Source organism: Cottoperca gobio, chromosome 17 (assembly GCF_900634415.1).
Source record: "Cottoperca gobio chromosome 17, fCotGob3.1, whole genome shotgun sequence".
In the NCBI taxonomy this organism is placed as follows: Eukaryota; Metazoa; Chordata; class Actinopteri; order Perciformes; family Bovichtidae; genus Cottoperca; species Cottoperca gobio.
In genome coordinates, this window is record NC_041371.1 from 17,526,783 (window position 1) to 17,545,974 (window position 19,192).

The following is a 19,192-nucleotide window of genomic DNA, read 5'->3' on the forward strand; positions in this document are numbered from 1 at the left end:
TTCCCAAATCAAAAAATCTCACATAAAATTTATGATAAGGTGTCAAGTCACCTATGTTAACGAAAGTGTGTGATTTGTGGTAGGTTCAGGTTGTAACCTGTGAAAAGGTCTGGTGCTTTTTCATCCTTGGTTTTAGTGAGGAGGCTGCGTTTGTATTGTATTATGACATTTTCTGTCCAGCCAGCCAGTGTTGGGTTGTTCTTACTCCTTTGCTGCTTTCTTGGAATATGAGACATGTCATTTGATATATGCATTTTTATGTGAACATGCATTTGTTGTCTATATGTCCTCATGTGGTTAAAAATAGCTTTTGTGGTATGAATTCTCTAAAAACATAGATTTTGCTTGTATTAATACCATCTCAAATATGCATTCCCTTCATTTCACATACACTACTCATTCCTTTTTCTATATACGTCTTCTATTGCACTTTCTTCATATTTAGTTATATATGAAGTAGTTTAGTTTAGATATTTAAATACTACTGAACCTTTTTGAGTGCCTGTGTTAAACTTGTATTCAAATCCATGTTATATAGTGACATTTTGGGTATTGCGACAACTCTGCCAGGGACTGCATACTATTCATGTTCAGTACGTGTTGGGCCACTGGGTTGACATTCAGGGCTTCTTTTATGTCCCAGTCCGTCCCTTTTATTGTAATGTGTGCTTTCCAAAAACCAAGCCAAAAATATTGATGCTACATAGGTTTTGGTATAAAATTACAATCCTTGTCAAACAAAGATATGTTGTATGGCTGTATAACCCGTCTATAACTAGTCTTCTCACCCAACTGTCTGGTTTCTTTATATTACCTGCGATAATGTTTCAAAAACAATGCAGTGTTGATTGAATGTAAAAACAGTAAGATAGTACTTTTAAACCAAAGTCATCTCAGGATGTTTCACAGCTGCTATCTACTTAAAAACGTTCTTTCTTTGCCTCACCTTGTCTCTCTATTTATGTTGGTCACTGTTTCTTCTCTCTCACATCTCTTGTTTCCTCTGAGGAGTGCTAGTGAGCGGCAGAGGAATCATAGAGCCATCAAAGGTTGCCAGCTGTAGGAAATGTCTTCATTTGCAGCATGCTGGCCTGACACCTGAGCTCCAGGCTCCTGTGTGTATGACTGTGTCTCTGCGTGTGCGTGTGTGTGTGTGTGTGTGTGTGTGTGTGTGTGAATGATAGTCAGCCATCCCAGCTCCCCAGCAGGTCCGTCTTTAAATTGTCTCTGTGCGTTTTATAGCTGTGTGTGGGTTTGTGTGTGTGTGTGAGGCTGTGGGCCTGTGCCCCATCCATCAGCGTTAAGATGGCACATTACTGTTAATGAATGATATTTGTGTTCAGCGTGTATGTCAGGAGGGAGGACCAGGGAAGCAAAACAAACCCTCCCCAATCACCTCACCTCCAGCCTCCTCATTTTCTTTGTCAGTCTCTTGCCTGTTTTGCATTTTGGGAATTTATTCAGCTCCTGGGCTAACTTATTTGAGCTGTTGCACATAAACAGCAATTTTGGTGTTTTTCCAACCAGAGTTACAAGTTAACGTGGGCGTTCATGTGCTGAGTGGACTTTCATGACCAATGGAAGCTTCTCACTTGTATATGCTTTCACACTTAACTTTCACAATCACATAGTTCACATTATTTCTGAATATAATCTGAAGCATACTATAGATTCTTTTGATTTGCTTCCACCAGGTAGGCATGTATTGTTTCTGTTCATTTAAAATAGGTATGAAAAACCTGCTTGAGATAATTCATTATAGTAAGTAGAAAGTTAATTTATCGTTGTGTTGTGATTTAGTCAAAGTTGGCTCCCAAAGAACATGTTTTGGACAACATTCTAAATATATTTTTTACTCCTGTGTTTTCTCGTTCCTACTGTTTGTCTTCAGTTTTCAGAGTAAATGGCTTGTAAATGCACCTATTTTGGCATTTGACACGTTAATCTCAAATTACTTGACAAATTAGAGGTGTTTATTACAGATATATCAGTGTCGGTATCAATACATATCAATATTGCCTTTTATATCCACCACCAATGTTCTTCCTGGAATTAAAAAGTGTAGATTGATAGCTCAGCCTTCTCGTTCTACTTTTCGCCTGACTCTTTCTAACTTTCCTGTCCTCAACTCTTTTCTCCTCTACCTCTTCCTCTCCTCTAATATCCTCTGTCCTCTCCCACTCCTCCACCCCTTCACCACCTCTCATTCCACTCACAGCTCTCCATCATGCTACAGAGTGACTTTAGCAGAGCTAAGTGAGGTGTGAAGATTCAAGTATGGAATGAGATTAGTGTCAGCAGACAGTGCAGAACGCTGCCTGATGTTAGTGAATCTTGTGGTCTTAGATTGAACAGATGTGTTAGATGAATCCAGGGGTTGTGCTCTATAAGTGTCAATCATAGCAACTAGTGGTATGTCAGGATAAAATCTTAATATTGTGATATATTACTGATCCCTGTGGGGAAATGTTGATCGTATCCACAGGGAGATCAGAGGTCAGAGGTCAGGGTCAGCTACAGAGCAGCAGCTGTGGAGCTGGTGGGAATTCAGTGTCTTGCTTGAGGACACTTACGCAGGGCAGAGGCTTGCTGAAATAAGAGTTGTGTTATTGCCTTAGAGGTGACATAGATGATTTTGTTCTGTGAGTCGTCACTTACCTTGAAAATAACTGATAATAATACACAACTATAACGGGCTGCTCAAATTTTTATTTTTTAATTATTTACAAACGATGTGCATTCAGTTTAAGTGATATATAAAAACTACTACATTTGAGAATGTACGTTACATTTTTTCAGACTAGAGCTTAACATTTTTAACATCTCATTTTGAAACTATGTATTTATTTATTAATGTCCTTCCTTGTGTATTTCCAAGACGCACACAACTGTACAATAAACTGGTGATTAATTTGTACAATTTTACAATAAATGATCAAACCTTTCTACACACGGGAGACAATGTCACCCAACAATTGACGTCGTCCATCAATTGGCGTGAAAGGAGGGGAAAGTGAAAATATCAGATGTCAGGACCACAGTTGGCGTCTTACTGTGTGGAAGAAGCTCATAATCCACTGCTCACAAATTGTTATGAGGGTGAGTGCTGATGCAAGCAGAAGCACTGTGACTTTATGAGTGAGATGGTGAAGGAGATATCTCAAACCAGGTGTCAGTAATATGCAGAACAAGCTATATGAAAACCCCTGTGGTCCAACCATTTAAAAAATGTAAAAGGGTAAGGAAATGTCTTTATATTATTAGCATTTTGTTAAATCTATACATTACAATTACTAGATTAATTATATATATGAATTATAAATAAAAAAAATGTTTTAGTCCTTAGAAGAAGAATTTTCTGATGTGACTTACCGACCTGCAGCGGCAGTAGGACATGCAGAGGCAGGATGGATGGATGAATAGACGTGTTTTCCCAGTGTCAGGCAGGGTGACAGCGCTCTGTCACACAGGCCCCCAGCAGATGTCACTCACTCATTAGTGAATGATGTGTGAGACCAGCCAGCGACAAGCCACAGTCAGCGGGCCTTGACAGAAGAGTGAGAACATGTAGGGAACACATTACCTCCCACCTCACTGATGATATTAACAGTAACTAACCTACACTCCCATTTTGCATCATAAAATGTGTATTATCACTGACAGATAACCAAACTCTTATTATTAGGCCTCTGCAAAATAAGACCTTGTTAAAAGTCAATCCCTTTTGTAATAAATTGTACAATATAAATGAATCCTATTTCTACTTAATTGGTTAAGGAAGACAACTGGCAGGATGAGGAAATGAAAGGTCGATGCCGTCGACTAAACCCGCTGTCTGGAATTACCACATGGGATGTGCTTTTTAGCCTCTGTGATCCTCAGCACAACCTCTAGTTAACCCTGATGTTCGTGTCCCGCTCTGTCTGCCTGTGTTTACGGGTTTCACCTTGACCAGTGTCAAAACATTGCATGAATGAGTCAAACAGGAAGTTGACGTTAGCTCACCGTCATGCTATTTCCTATGACTGTAGTGAACTGTTAACAAGCTGAATAACGATCAAACATGGCTGGGAAATAGGGCAAGCAGCAAGTGAGGAATTGAGGAAGAGGATGGTCGAGAGACAAGAGAAGGGGAGTAAAACTGAGGGAGCTGAGCTGGCAGGGAGTTGAGTGGAGAGAGCGGGTAATGGGCGAGGTGAAGGATACAGGTGTCGTAAACATCCTGTGGAGCTCTGTGTTTGTCTTTGTCAGCATCAAGCGACTGGACGGCAGAGGAACAACAAGAGAACAATGTTGATTCACTGTTTGGGAGGACGCTGTCTGGCAAAGTGGCTGGTGTGTGTGCGTGTGTTTGCGCAGTTTTGTGTGAAGAACAATGTAATTTAACCCTGCACCAGTTGTATCTAAAATCAGAGTCTGTTTTATTGCCAAGTAGGGTTTCACAAAGAATTTGCTTTGGTGCATAACATAAACATAGTTAGAGAAATAAAAGTATTGCAAAAATCAAGAAATGTAAATATAGAATAGAAAAAGACCCAATAAGAATATATATAAAAAAATACTATTTAAAATATGTACAAGAAATATAAATATAGAATAGAAAAAGACCCAATAAGAATATATATAAAAAAATACAATTAAAATATGTACAGGACAGGATAAAATAGTTTGGCTGGTCTGAAAGGATTTTATTAATGTGCCTTCTGATCCAGTTGCTGCTTGTCATTCTCATTACTATAAGATTATAAAAATTATGGTGGTGTACCATAAGTGGCAATAATTTTATTATCCAGTTAATGAAGTTCCTGTGCAACTTCCAGCTTCCTCTGCAGAGTCCTTGTTGCCACCATCTTATTCATATTTAACAATTTCCTTTTCCTTTTCCATGTAAATTACATCATATAACTTTCAATGAATAGATTGGTTTGTCTGGTAAAATGTCATAATGTAGTTTCTCATAGCCTAAATAGACGTTCAAAATGCTTATTTTGTTCAATCAACAGTCTAAAACACAAAGATATTCACTTTTTAAAAAACATATATAACAAAGATGAGCAGCAAATCCTCACATTTGAAAGTACATAATGTATTTGTGTATTATTTGGAGTTTCCACTGGCAGTTCTGATAAGAGTCTATTTTCAGATTAAAGTGTGATTTACTAAAGAGCGTCCTACTTTATTTTGCAGTAGCTCATTTGGAAATTAAATAATTTACAGTAAGACTTTAACTACAAAAGTACACAGAGCTCATGGCCATTAGCAGTGAGATGTAACATCCTCAGTTTAATGGACTTTCAGACTCTTTGTGTCTATAATTCAATTACAACAACACGAGGATGTGTGTTCTGTGCGGATATGAAGAGGGAAAGGTCGCAGGTGTATTGTGGGATTGCACATTCATTTGAGAGAATGTGACATATCAATCGTGTGTTCTTTGGGCCTGAATCTGCGAGGCTCAGTGGGCGGGAAGTAGCAGAGTCAGAAACAGGAAACAGGAAGTTATTAGCCTGGATGATCTGAACACACTGGGCTGTGGAGTACATCAAGAGAACAACAACAGACGCACGCACACACAGCATCTGGCACTGTGTGGGTGTGTGTGTTTGTGTGTGCGTGTGCGTGGAAAACCCTGCTTCAGTACAACACAGCACTTCCTGAAAACATCACGACACTCAGGTAAACTTCCAAAATAAAGGAAATACAGGAAGCACCTGAATAAATGACAGAATGAGAGTGTGTTCGACAGTATGTGAGCACCTTCCTGCCATCGCTTTGGTAGACTAAACTCTCTTAGGAGATTTTGGTAAAATCAATAAATATGAAATACAAACCAAAACGGAAACCTTTTGTGTTCTGTGCAGTACAGCAAGACAAAGAGGATGTAAAAAAGATATTTTAAAAGATCTTTTTTGTTGATCAAGCTTTTTTTGTTTTTCTTGATCGCTTAACCCGTTTATTTTATTTATTTTATTTTTCAGTCTATAATTGGTCAGGACATTGTGTAAAATACTTCTCACAAGTTCCCAGAGACATCTCCAACTCATTGTTGTCACACAGCTGTCCGAAACCCAGAGTTATTCATTATTTTTTTTAACACATCCTTGTGTGATTGTGATGTTCCTCAGTACACCATGAGTGAGTACCTTTTGACCCAGTGGGAGGGAGACGCTCAACAAAAACAAGCCCAGACACTGACACAAATAAAGCAGTGACTTCATTGGGGGTGGAGTTTAGGCCATGCTGTTCACAATGTAAAGTAAACTGATGTGACATCATACTACAGTGTCAGTATGGAGGGTTTAACACAAACAAACTGAGTGACTTATTATTATATAAGTGTATTTTGATTGGCTGATCCCCAGTTCGTCTGTCAGACTGGCTGATTGGCTGATCTATTCATCTCAGTGTCTGACTAATCAGCTGACTACCGAGCATCTGACAGTGTTGTTGCACTACTTTTCTGCCAATAGAGACAGACACAGAAATCACACACACACACACACACACACACACACACACACACACACACACACACACACACACACACACACACACACACACACTGATATACCGGCTCAATGGGCTCCTGGATATTCCTACTTTCCTTACTTAGAGCAGCTCTATCAGGCAGGTGTTTCCCTTGGCGAAGAGATGGGAAAGCAGGGTCAGAATGAACTGGCAGTGTGTGTGCGTGTAGCAGGGCCAGCTGCCAGTAGGCACCTGTGTCCTCTGGCTTGGCGTGTTGTTTATCTGCGTGTTAGCCAGCTTCCTGTGAACACGTGTCTGTTTGACAGGACACCCTGACCAGAGAAGCCAGGGGGATTCCTGTTTTTTAAAATAATAGCAAGTTTGCCTAAGGTGAAAGCTGACTAATGTGGGAAATTGTAACTGATTACCATGTGTGTCAAGGGAGCGATTTACCATCTCTTCTCACTTCATTCTTCTATCTCTGTCCTTGGCTCTGAATTTATTCTCCAAATAGCTTTTTGAAATTGTTCTGAAAAGCTTGACCACTGCGCCGTAAAGGAGCTGCCCCTGTTTTTAATTCCCACACGAGGAGAGGACGCCAAAACGATCGAAACTCAAACCTTGAGAGCAGGTTTCATGGATAGTCCTTCTCTCTCCTCTATCTCCTCTCTCTCTCCCCCTTTCTCTCTCTCTCTCTGCCCTCCCTTCATCCATCCCCTCTAATCCTGATGGTGTTAATTGAAAGTCAGGAGAGGGCACTCTTGCGGTTTCATTATTAATTTAACACTCAGGGTAACTTAAAGTGCAATTTTCACCCACATGTGGAACAGAAAAATCAATGGCCACAACAGCAGTGAGCATCAAGGTTGATTACTGATGCACGGGGAGAGACAGGCAAGACACCAGCTACTTGAAGAGAAAGAGTGACGTGTGTGTGTGTGTGTGTGGTGTGTGTGAGTGTGTGTGTGGTGTCTGGGTGGTTTTTGCTAAGTGTTTCAGATGCGTCAACCCTGTTTTGACACCTCTTTCTGTAACACAAAGCAGTGGGTAAACACAAAGACGTTATCAGCTGATTAAAAATGACACCTGATGGTGGTGTGGGTGTATTCCTATGTGTATACAAGCTTGTGCATTATCATGTGTGCGGTGCATGCATTTAAATCATATCTGCCTGCTTGTGTGTATATTTCTCCATGTTTAATTGTGCACATGCATGACTCTGTGTCTTATTACCTCTAGATGTGCACTGTGTGGGGATTAAATGGGGGAAATAAAGGTATATTGCTCAGTAATGCAATCTGTCCTACGAGTTGAGAGATGAGCAGCCTGCCCTTTGCGCTAAGCGGACTTGCAGATGATTTAGAGCAAGCAGATGGAAAATTCTAATATGTTAGCCTAACCCTGAATGGCTAAAAGCTAATTTATTTCAAACCCTGCACAAGAATTACAGTTCCTTCCTTGGATGCCTCTTTTTCCCCCTTCTTACTAGGTGCTCTCCTCATCCTCTTCACTCTCAAACACAAGAGAGGAAAGTAGCCAAGATATACAGAGCACTGGAAGTTAAGTGTAAAAATAAAGTGTATTTAACCCACCACGAAGCACGAGGTTGTAGAATTTATTCCTTCCTTGAAGTCAGAATTGAACTCCATTTAGGGTGCAGCAGTTAATTGAAAATATGCCTCTCGGAGGCAAGGTAAAAACACAGTAGAAAAGGGATAAACTGACAATTTATAGTGCGTAGATTCTCTGCCAAGAACATTACTCTCCTCATCCTCCCATGATGTATGCGTGTACTTTTATTTTAGGCAATTTCAAGTGCTTTGCACGTTAATCCGGTTATTCTAATTTATGGCCAAGACATTATGCGGTTGATACTGAATTACTTCTTGATTGAGGACCACTAATAGCCCCCCTTACCTTCAAATCCTGCTGCATACCAACTTCATATAAACACGCTTGGTCTCACCTAAAATAGGAAAATGCCAATATAATGCCTGCTTCGGGCTAGGAAATACACAGGCGCACATGCAAGAATACGTACAAACACAATTCTCCTGTTAATTAAGACAACGCACACTCATGCAGATGTGCACATATACCCAACTTTGTCCCCTCCCCCTCGTTTGCACCGAGCTGGATGAGGTATTTCAGCGTGTTCGCCCCTAAGTGGACATGTCTGTCTTGATAAACACTTTATGCAGATCAGCTTCCACTTGTTTTGCCTTTCTTGAGAGAGGGAGAGAGAAAGAGAGAAATAATACCTCTCTAATTGACCCATTTGGCTGCTTCTCTGCCCACAGGAGGGGGCCTCGGCTTTTAATGTTTGATCGGCCTAATTTCCCCAACACATCATTAGTGGCCATCTTCAGCCTCGACTCTTAATAACCTCTTTATGAGGCGAGTGGATGCCGTTAAAAGTCTTTGTCTCTCTCATCTCTCTCATCCCTCTCCCCGGGTCCCGGACCCTCCTCGTCCTCCTAATTAAGTCAGATGTTTCAAAATATGGTAATGACGCCTGGACCTGTTTGGAATTGAATAAGCAAGCGTCTCCTGGACTCTTCCACCATTTACATAATTTCATTATGAGGTAAAACAGACTAATTGTTGAGTGTGGGTGTTTGTGTGAGGGAGTGCATGGACAGGGTGAGCCAGCGGTTCCTTGGCAGAAATGCAGCACTAATTACAAAGCGAGTGGCAGCGCTCCAGAGCCTGGGTGTGTAAAAGCAACAAGCCATTTACACAGAGGCTAATAGATTCCTGAGCGCCGGCCCGGCCATTCCAACATTGTAGGGCAACATTTTCAGAGCAAAGCTGATATTTTATTATGCATTGTATCCTAATAATAGGTCAGTACTTACAATCTAATGCGCAAAGCAACAAGCCACTTATTCCCATTCATTTGGCATTAGCTGAAGCTTAATATGCTGTTTGTGACGCAATAACAAAAGAAACAAACCCATCAGCTGCAGATTCAGCTGTTTCTCTGTTTTCGGACTAGGCTAAATAAATGTTCACAGAGTGATAACAGTGGTATTATGTGTTAGAGAGGGGATTTTGCCCGGATATGAACACAGGTGTGCCTTGAGATTTTGGCTTGGTCTTTGGTGTGCCTTGGCCACAGAAGGTTTGGAAACCCCTGGTTTAGTCATAGCAATCCTTTAAATGTAGATTGTTGATATTTGAACTCAACACCAAAACAAATACCCCCTCCTGTCAGTGCTCCTTCAGAATTTTAGAATGTGCCAGATTTAACATCCGGATATCTGGAATATGGCCAGCTACGGACAGCTAGCGCAACGCGAGGATACTTTATTAGCTGAATTTGTCAAAAAGTGTATTAGACTAGAACCGTAGACTCCACCTTTTTAAAATTGCTTACTAATTTTCTGCATACTGTCCTACCTAGAAGGACACTGAGTACACACTCAGGCTTAATCAGATATCTATGAAAGGACAAAATATGAATTAAGATTTTGCTGCATTGACATGAACATTTCCAAATGTAATCTACATCAGTCGTTCTAAAGCTGTAAAGAAACTACAAATGGTCGTGATGATGAAAACATTGTCCGTGTGTTTATAACATCTAACACTGTACATCTAATACTGTTTTTATGGTGTCTGGTGAGTTGCCAACTAATGACAGTATGTTGACATCCTGTTAGTGTTGTCTGTGTGTGTGTGTGTGTGTGTGTGTGTGTGTGTGTTTGTGCTTGTGTGTACCATGTGCTTCCTTTGTCGAGCCTCCTGCAGTGTTTTTGTCCAGACATCACAAACAGCTGTGATCGTCGTATCGTGTATACACGCTACCAAACTTCCCCTACATTCTAAACAACATAATCTTGCTTGTTTTAGACACTCAGCTGATGATTACTGGCACAGACTAAACCAGGACACAGCTGTGTGAAGGAAGGATGACTACACAAGCAACTTTCTAGACAGAACTGGATTATGTTCAATGGCAACATTCTTACACTTCCAATAACAACATTTTTTTTTATCTGCACATGGCAAATAATTAAAGTATGGATGCAACTGAAACTGAAGCATTTGATTTTGGTTAGCATACTTTAATCCACACCCTAACGTCGGTGTGCTATGAGAATGTCATGCTACCTGCATTGGCATAAATGTATAAGAAACAAGTGGAGCAACGCCAACCACTTTTATACAATTTAAAATTCTTTGTGAACTTAAGATCCGTGGAAGAAACACATTTGTAGATGGTAAATAAAAGCACAAATGAAAAAACAATAGTCAGGCGTCCATATGAACACTGCAAACAGGTTTTGTTAGCTGTAACCAATCCCCCTGTCATACTGGCCATTGGAAACATACCTTCTTAATGCACTTTGAATGAAAGTGATGGGGGACAAAATCCAAAGTCCTCGTTTTGCAAGAATGTAGACCTATTCCAAAGTTTATCTGAAATCTGAGTTATTCAAATCAAGCAGTCTTTTTAGTTTAAAATTCCCTCTAAAGTTTTCTCACTGAGCTGCAGTGAAGAGAATAGCTATTGTTTTAAGAATTGTGAACTGTCCTTTTAAATTTATATCCATTTTCTTTTAAATGTTTCCCAGTTGTGTAGTCCCCCTGCTGAAGTGAACTACACATGCTATACTGTGTATTGCTTGCTTAAATCTTTAGAAGCAGCTGTTTCTGCATCACTGTAACATAATTGTGACTTTTTTTCAATTCCATCAATCAAAGAAATTATACTTTTGATCACTGCATGTGTGTGTGTGTGTGTGTGTGTCTATATATGTACAAGTTAATGAGAAATACATGAATCCCCCCTCGTTAAGTCCTTTTTCACCCAGCCCGTCCACGTCTCCACCTTTGATGAAATACAAACACTGATATCTCCCCCCCCCAAGTACTGTGTGTGTGTGTGTGTGTGTGTGTGTGTGTGTGTGTGTGTGTGTGTGTGTGTGTGTGTGTGTGTGTGTGTTTATGTGTGTGTGTGTGTGTGTGTGCGTGCGTGTGTGTGTGTGTGTGGAGGGCCATCACAGACCAAGCACAGGGGGCCACTCTCTTCCCTCTATTTCTGCCATTTGCCATTTACACCAAATGGTTATTAATTACCAAACAGGATGAGACTGGGAGGGGCCAACTTGTCCAGCACTGGCATCAAGGTGGCTAGTCTGTCTATTGTAGAGTGTACAGATACAGTTGCTTCATCTTGTACAATGCATTTCATGTATCATTTCTTCATCGGTTTTTTGTTTAACAAAGAAAATCAATGCGTGAGAATTTAGACTAAAACAAGTGCAGGTATACCTTCTTTTAAAAGAATAATTTGACATAGGTCTACATTTCCTTATTTTCTTTCTGATAGTTGGATGAGTAGATCAATACCACTGGAGCCTGGAAGACCAGGGAAACCACTTACCTTGCTCTCTTCAAAGTAAAAAAATAAAGAGGATTCAATACTAAGGGATAAAGTCACTGAACAAGTTTAGTTCATATTCAGTCACGTGCACGTAAATACACTTGTCTCCTATGCAGCTGAAACAAGCATCACTGCTGGTGGAATAAGGTGGAATAAGGTAGACCACTTCTATCAAGAAATTGACTCTTGCTTTTGAAAAAGAAGTTGATTTGCATTGGAAACAAGTGGAATTTACTTACCACCATGGCAGTTTTTCTCACTTTGTATAAAACAAGATGGATACTTTTTAAAGTCTATAGCACATACTCACTCTCTCTCTCTCTCTCGCTCTCTCTCTCTCTCTCTCTCTCTCTCTCTCTCTCTCTCTCTCTCTCTCTCTTTTGCTCCTTTTTTCTGTTTCTCTCTTTCACACAATAGCCTGACACCACATAGCTCTTCATCAGGTGCTGGCCGTCAGGGCCTCTTGCACGTGTAGACGATTACCTTGTCCCCTGATTGCCACCACCATGGAGGGGGAGGTTTCTTTTCTTACAAATTAGTGGATAAATAGATACCCCACCACCATCACCACCATTCACCCCGCCCCCATCCCCCCGCTCTTCTACCAACTCCACCCATTCACCCTGTACCTAATGACGGGGGCTGGGGAGCGGTAATGAAAAACTATACATCACAATCAGCCAGACAGTCCTATTCATGGCTATGCATTATGCTCACTAGTCATAATCATCGCTGCAGTGACAGAGGGAGAGATGTGGAGAGAGGAGAGGAAAGGAGAAGAGAGAAAGAAAGAAACAAGGGAGAGAGAAGGGGAGAGATGGAGAAGAGAGTGTGGTAGAAAAGGAGATGGAGTGAAATGGTCTGAAAAGCAGAAGAAATTATGAAATTGTACGTAGGAAAATCAGGAAATGGAAGGAGAGGAGTGCAAAGGAACTATGACGGAGAAGTAGAGGGAATGAAACTCCATCAGGGCAGCTCTGTTTTTTAGCATTAACTGTAATGAATGCACTGCACATCAACACACTACTGCTGCACTGTAGCAGTGTTACCTGGCTGAGAGAGTATTTTTACCTTTTGATTAGCAGTCTAATAGTTGTTATGAGATTCTGAGGACTGAAGTAGGCAGCTGCAAAATCACATGACGGATATGATACTACAGCTAATGGTAAACGGTGCCCTCACCAGTCCAGTGCATTGATACAATTTACGGCACATGATTTACGTCCAATGCCAACATTCAGTGCCAATGCAGGAGGCAGTGTGTCCTTTTATAAAATTAGGAAAAAAGTCGGGCTGGTGGATGGGTGTAAAGTGCTTCCCATCCAAGTCCAACAATTAATGTTGACCTTTTCTTCAACCGTAACCTCAATTTTTTTCCTAACCCTTAATCAAGTGTTTTAATTGTCTAACCTTCACCATACCTGAAGGCCCTAATACACTGTGTGATAACAGTGATCTTGCAGGTTCATTGCATGTCACACGGTGCAGGATGGGTCTAATAAAATCCTGATTACAATCTGTGTCTGCTCTACGATATCAGATTTGAAGCATATGTCTCGGCTTGTGATACAGTATATGCGAAAACTTGCATGGTCCATCTGCATCTCTCGTATGGTTTGAATAAGACAAACAAAAAAAGTGAGAACAAACTACAAACAAACAGGGATGCTACGGGCTTCACTGGAAAACAATGACAATATATTTTTAGCCTTGTATTTCTGTCCCCTCTGAGATAAAGAACATTGAACTCAACAAAGTAATTGCTGGGATCTCAGAATGTAGCAACATTACTTATAACAGGGCAAACAGGGTCAGACAGTCAGACAGGTTACTAACAAACCTCCAGGTAAGGCCAATTTACTTGGAAGAGAAAAAGAAAGCAATTTAGATTTTCAGTTATGTCGCCACCTTCCAAAACTTAACTGAAGTTGTAACAGTCAAACTGGCTGGTTGTGAACCTACAAGGCTTAGTCCACCCACTTTTTCTTGTATCTACAAGAGAGTAGAGTTTAAAAAGCAAGAACAGAGGGGAGGAGATAAGACGGAAGAACACAATGATGCAGAAACAAAGGAAAATCATGAGAAGCACATCGAATTTTTCTCCCATCTGTGCTTTCTTTCTTTCTTCTCTGAAACATTCACACACACACACACCCACACACACACACACACACACACACACACACACACACACACACACACACACACACACACACACACACACACACACACACAACGTAGACAGTAGGTGAGAACTGTATTTCTGCAGCTCATTAACCAGAATATATCCTCTACATTGGCTTATTTGGCAGCCACTGCCTGCTGAGCCTGTTCTGCCATCTACCATCCTCAGGACAGTAAATTGTAGAAGGTGTCTGTGCGTCAGAATATGAAGTCGCAGTATGTAGGTGCGCCCGTATGGGTTTGCATGTGTTTGTTGGCGGTAGAGAGGCAGAAAGCAAGCACGGGAAGAGAGAAAAGGAGATTGGCAGAGAAAAAAAAAGAATGACAGAAACAAAGTAAGAAAATGACAGAGGTATGGTAGGCACACACAATCACCCAGAATCCTTTGGGGGAGCTTTGTATTAGGACAAAGCTGCGTAATAAAAGTTGGATCACATAATCACTTTGACTACAGCGAAAAAACTAGACTGGCTAAAATACCCAGGGGACAAATAATAAGGTTCTCCTATCAAACATCTTGAGCCCGTCTGTTGCCAGGTGTATGTGTACAAGTGTGCACGTTTGCGTTTGCGGCACAGTATGAGAGAAAAAATTGGAAAATGTAAAAACATTTCTATCTCTCACACACGCGTATGCACACACACACCCACCCACCTTTCCTCGTTGGTCTGTTTTTATAGACTGGTCGCTTACAAGCCACCAAATGTCACCGCTGTTGTTAATCCCATACATACAGCCTGCCTAATGAGACCATACTTCACATTTGTGCGTGTGTGTGCGTGCGTGTGTGTGTCTCACCCCTGACCTTGCCCTCACCCACATCTCATTCCGTCTCATTAAATATGTATATCTTATCACACAACCGCTTTCTCTCTCTCTGTCTCACTCACACACAGACACACACACCAAAGCCTATGTTCATGCAATACATTTCAGCAAGCGACGAGGACAGGGTTGTAGAGAGAAAGAAGACTATCTTACTAATGGGTTAGGTGCAGATAGAGGAAGGCACATAAAGAGTGGAGCAGACTATTTCAGTTGGACGGTTAGGTCAGGTTTTTTCTTTTTTCCCTCCTTTCCCCACCTTGCTTTACTCTCTCCTGTCTTCCATGTGTCTCACTGCGTCTCTCTTTGTGTCTATGTGTACAGTGAATCTTGATCGAATCTGGCCTAATGAGAATGATGTGCTACAGTGATAAAACACGGCTGTGGCCTCCTGTAAAACACCGAGCATCCCTAGCATTAATTATTGACCGGGCCGGGGCGCCGCTGGAGGGGTTTAAAAAGGGGAGAAAAACATTACACTGACCACCAGCATAGTTAATCACCGTTGGACATTGGATGGTGTTCAGACTAAGTGGAGCGCAGGAAGAAAACAAATGGAGTTTTTGGTTAACTTACCTGCCCTGTGATGAGAATATCGACACCAAAATGATCAGCGTCTTCAGGCTTTGCTTATACTTTGGCATGGTTGTGAAATGTCTTTTTGAGAAAGTAATTGTTTCAGATTCAATCTATTGTGATTTTACGCATCTCCTCACAAAGCTGCAAGGAGTTGGAGGAGACATGATGTGAGAGTTACCTTTAGAACTCAGGACAGGACAATAAATGTTACCCTGTAGAATCCCTCAGCTTAAGCTGGGCAGACGCTGCGTGGCTGCTCACTCTGAACGTAAGCATGGAACCCCCGATCGGTTTTGTCCAGTGACAGTTACAATAAAGTTTATTCAAACAAGACCTCTGCATCCGAAACAATGTTGACAAAAAAAAGAGAAAAGCAGCATTCAAATGGCACAACACTGCAGACCAAAATTTCTTTCAAGCCAGAAATCAGACTGATTGTCCGAAAACCGGATGGTTGATCGTGCAGTTAATCAGGCCCACAATTAATTACAAAATGAGTTGGGTGTGACCAATTCGCCGTTAAAATCAGGCGTCCATGCAGAGTCTGCTCGGCTCTTTGGAGGAGGTGGATAAAGACGATATTAGGATAAAGAAAAATGTGCTACTATAGTGCTTATATGCGTAAAGATGCAGGTAAACATGCAAATGTGTATGTATCTTTCTACATTTGACATTTAAAGTTCAATACCAAAGACATTCAGTGACACAATGCAACATCATAGACAGTACGCTTAATTTCATCAGGCAGAAACCCAGCCCAAAAGTGAAAGCTTTTTAGGTTTTTTTGGGGGGGGTCTTTTATGTCTGTATTAGAGAGAGTAGTAGTCCCCAGTTGGACTCCATCTTGCGGTTCATGGTAACCCTTTAACCCCAAGGCCACCAGGGTGCACCTCCCTTGAACTCCCATATGAGGAACACTGATCAAGTTATTCAAAGTGTTCATGAGGTATATACGAAATTAAGTCCTATCATATTTTAATGCATATTTTATTCCTTCAACCAATACCCACTGTGAGCGACACTTGGACTTGCATCTTTAAGATCAATATCTTGAACCTGGTTTCAAATGTATTCTCGGAGCTGGATTCATACTGTTCCGGTTCGGGTCTAATTTAAAGATACTAACATATGACCCTGACCTGATCTTAAGCATTCCAAGCTCTGAAAAATTCAACCTAACTTCACCCATGTTCAAAATAAATCTTTTATCCAGTTAATCTGGCAGTTGATCAGCTTTTAAACACACATGTACATGCAAACACACATACACCAAGGTGACAAGCAGCAGGGGCAAAGTAACGATCGATGGCCAAACAGAGAGTCAGCTAGTATAAATGTGTGTGTGCGTGTGTGTACGCATGTTTGTATGTGTGTGAAAAGCCAAAGCCAAAACAATGGCCCATCAGATTGAAACTGACTTCACCTTGTATCTTTTGGCCCCGGCTTGCGACAATAGATTGGACAGGAAATCCAATGGCAAGCTGAGAGACAAGGAGAGGGGGATGGAGGAGCAGAAGAGGAAAACAGATTGCTAATATGCTGTGTGTGTGTGTGTGTGTATGTGTGTGTATGTGTGTGTGTGTGTGTGTGTGTGTGTGTGTGTGTGTGTGTGCGTGTGCGTATGTGCGCAAACTGCAGTATGCCTTCATAATGTACACGTGTGAGGATACGCTTATTGTGTATTAGAATTTTTTTAAAGTGTAATTACTTTACATTGTCGTGGTTATGCACGTGTTTGCATTTGTTTGTGAGTGAACGTGAAAGTGTGTGTGCTTGGTGTGTGTGTGTGTGTGTGTTTGGGGTGTGTGTGTGATGGGTGACCTGGCCCATTTTAATCTGTGGCAGAGAGAAGATGTGGTGAAAACCATTATCACCGTCTCCCTGTCGCTGATAACAGCCCGCTAATCTGTTTGCTGGAGGTATTGAACAAATGCATTTGCGCCACGGACGGACAGGGAGAGAGGAGAGGGAGGGGATAAACAGGGAGATGGGAGCCGGTGTGTGTGTGTGTGTGTGTGTGTGTGTGTGTGTGTGTGTGTGTGTGTGTGTGTGTGGATTGGGGGTGTCGGAGAGGGGCTGATGAAAAATGAGAGGATGAGCAGGTTCGGAAAACTTCCCCGACAGAGGTGGCCTCCCTGTGACAACAACGTAGGAGGGAGAGATGAGGAAAGAGAATGAGCGAGAGGTAAAGACAACGTGGGCAGGTGGAGGAACCAAATTGAGGTAATGACAGAGACAGATGAAAAGAAATGAGAAGGAGAAAGACTGGATGAAAAAAGGAAATGGGAAAGATGGAAGGGAGAGAAAGAGAGTAAAGGCGGTGAGGGAGTCATGAGAATAGAGGTGTTGGTTGCTGAAGATGACTGATCGGGTCAAGTATTGTAGATCATTGGTTGTATGACTTGACATTGACCTGTGATGTAAGTTTGATCCGACTAGAGTCAATCATTGTCAATGATCTTCTGATAGGGTCCCCACGGATACTTAAACAAATGTCTTTACATTTAGGTTTGATATTCAAGGTATTAAAATGTCTGGAATTGTAGGAGGGGAGATATTGAGTCTGGGTCTGCGAGGTCTGTATATAAAGGCAACCTCGGACTCTGGCTGCTTGGACTTTAGCCTCGCTTCTCCCTTTCGCTCTGTCGATGCTCCAGGAGTGTAGACATGGTCTCTTAGGCCCCTCATCACCTGTCCGGGCAGGTTGGCGGCTGCTGCCGTGCTGCGTGCGCCGCATTCCAACCATCAACATCGGTATCGGACAATTTTCGCATTGTTGACTGCCGTCAGCCTATCGTCAAGTTGGATGACATTCAGTGGCCGATGTTTATTTATTGTGTTGCATCATATTTGCGCTGACTAAATGTTTTTTTAGTTAGTTAGTCAGACTCGGACAAAGCTGGAATACCCAACTGCTTATTCGGAGAAAGAATCAGTGGCTGGGCACAACATGACGTTGAGCGAAACGAGTGCTGACGTGACGCATGCATGTGTGGTTTGTTTACAAATGAAAATGTCGGCCCTGTGGCAGAGTTTTACCGTCTAGGAGAAAGATCAGCGACATGCAGTTTGTAAGACATGTTTTTCTTCCAGAAATGCAAACGCACTCTGATATTGGCAAAAAAACCTCCGTTTTCCAGCACTATGTGCTCCAATGTCCCAGCACAGACAGTGAGCGTCTGGTTAGCTCTGCATCTCACATCTGAGATGAGAAGAGAAACTGAGCTGCAGAGATGTTATACATCATATACAGAGTATACAGTAGGTAGTTGTATAGCAGGCTAAAGAGGGCTTTTTAAGCAATTATTCAAAAAAACAAAAGAAAAATACATAATTGTGGAATTATCCATCCCCACTTTCAAGAGCCAGACCGGTGCAAAAAGCATGCAGTGACCTTACTACTCCTAACTACATAATTTTCATTACTATCCCTCCCTCATAAATGAACCCAATATACTGAAACTCTGATCCACGGTAAAGGCCATGTACTTGAAAACGCCCAATCTTAATTGTCTAAATTTCCAGGAAAGAAAGGAACAAGAGTGATGACTGATATATTAGAAAAAGAAATGAAGTGGGTATTTGTACTTCTTATTTCACCATACCCATGTGACAAATTTTACTGTGCCGTTGACATGCTAGTGGGGGTAGGGGGGGTAGTTTGGTGTTACTGCAAGCCCGGGGCTAGCAGTTAACCTGAGCTCAGAGACCCTCTCCTATGAAACGCTGAAGATTGCAGAGATG